General features: G+C 45.4%; 1 pseudogene; it reads right to left on the bottom strand.

Moving 5' to 3' along the window:
• Positions 1-41: 41 nt before the first annotated feature.
• LOC105564542 lies at positions 42-801 on the bottom strand (annotated as a pseudogene).
• Between the last annotated feature and the right edge of the window lie 1,223 nt (positions 802-2,024).

The following is a 2,024-nucleotide window of genomic DNA, read 5'->3' on the forward strand; positions in this document are numbered from 1 at the left end:
ATATTAACTTAATGATTGTTAATAAACATTATTTTTCTCAAATCTGTGTCACTAGTTATAATCTACTTATTTACGCACACAACATACGTATGTGCACACGCACACGCATATGACATTTAATTGTCACTCACACAGATGAAGGAAAGCGTGCGTGCGTGCGTACGTCATTGTGTGCACCGTGTACATTTATTATACATGATTACACGTTTGCACATATCACACATACACGGGTACACGTGAATCTTAAAACACGTATCGTAAGCTCTACTCCGGACAGCAGTTTGTTCAGTTCCTCGTCGTTACGGATGGCTAACTGCAAGTGGCGCGGGATTATCCTAGTCTTTTTGTTGTCCCTGGCTGCGTTTCCAGCCAACTCGAGCACTTCAGCCGCCAGATATTCCATGACGGCGGCGAGATAGACCGGCGCACCGGCGCCGAGCGTAGTTGCCTTTCCTCAGAAGACGGTGAATCCTGCCCACGGGGAACTGCAGGCCGGCCCTGCTGCTGCGGGTCTTCGCCTTCCCCTTGGTCTTACCGCCTTTACCGCGTCCGGACATATTTCGCCGTTACGTTGAGCGCGTTTTCTTTTTCCTAGCGCGAGACGGTTAGGAAGATGCCGCACAGGATCGCGCCGACACTGTAGCGTCAGATCTATACCTAAAATTTTAAAAATTAATAAAAATGCACCGGTGACAGGTATGTCGGCGGCGCGCCGATGTCACCGGTATTTAAATACTTACGTTATCTAATGGAACGGTGGCATCGGGTACGTCGGCGGCGCGTACGTCGGCTGCACATACGGTGTCGTCGGCTGCACGTACGGTGTCGTCGGCTGCACGTACGGTGTCGTCGGCTGTACGTACGGTGTCGTCGGGTTCGCCGGTGCCGGTGCCGCGTACGTCGGCGGCAGGTACGCCGGCATCGAATACGCCGGTTGCAGCGGCGGCGGCGGCATCGGGTACGCCGCCGTTGCCGTCGTTGCCGTCGTCGTCGTTGTTGTCGCCCTCGTTGTCGCCTTCGTCGCCGTCGACGCGTTTGCGACGACGGCGACGTCGTGGGGCATCGTTCCCGATCGTCGGGAACCTACACTTTTAGCTGAAAATAAATTATTTGTAATCATTATAACATATATATATATGTATATATGTGTGTACGTGAATACTTACATCTTCCGCTCCTCATTTTTCGCCCTTCTTCTTCGCACGACTGCCAACGACTGCTGCAACAGGCCGCACGTAAACAAATGAAGCGCGCGGTCCATGCCAGTAACGACGCGCAAAAACGGCACTTTCGCGATGTCACTCGTTTCATGCGTGTCGTGTGACATTTCACACGTGTAACTGTGCGATTTTAGCGAGTGTTATTTTCATCATTGGTAAGTATTACTACTTTATTATTTTATAACGTTGATGTATAGATGTATTAGTTATTAATATTTTCTTACAGCTAAAGATCAAAATGAAAGAGGATGCCGTGCATAAATGGCCCAGCCGCAACCGACTTTCACGGAAGAAAGGTTAGGCAAGAAGGTATGTATCATCAATATTCCTCACTCGATTATTCGTGTAAATTTTATCTTTGAAATAGGGTTTTTTGGTAGGAATTTGATCAAACTGGCAAAAATTAATGTGTATTTGGTTTTATTTGTTACAACGTTTCGACCTCTATATCGGGTCCTTTTCAAATACAATCTCTTATTGACTGAACGAATTTATCTAAGTATGTCGAAACATGATGAGATCATGAGTTTGTGGCAGTAAATTCATATTGTCATAATAATATATGTCTCGATAGTCAGTATAATTGTTAACATGTCAAATTTTTTAAGATTTTTCGAGCAGCAACCATTCGTTAGGAGATCTTGAGTATAACGTTATACACAAGATCTAACGAATGGTTGCTGCTCGAAAAATCTTAAAAAATTTGACATGTTAACAATTATACTGACTATCGAGACATATATTATTATGACAATATGAATTTGCTGCCACAAACTCATGATCTCATCATGTTTCGACATACTT

This window comes from Vollenhovia emeryi, unplaced genomic scaffold (genome assembly GCF_000949405.1).
Source record: "Vollenhovia emeryi isolate VEMERY1.0 unplaced genomic scaffold, V.emery_V1.0 DF943938.1, whole genome shotgun sequence".
In the NCBI taxonomy this organism is placed as follows: Eukaryota; Metazoa; Arthropoda; class Insecta; order Hymenoptera; family Formicidae; genus Vollenhovia; species Vollenhovia emeryi.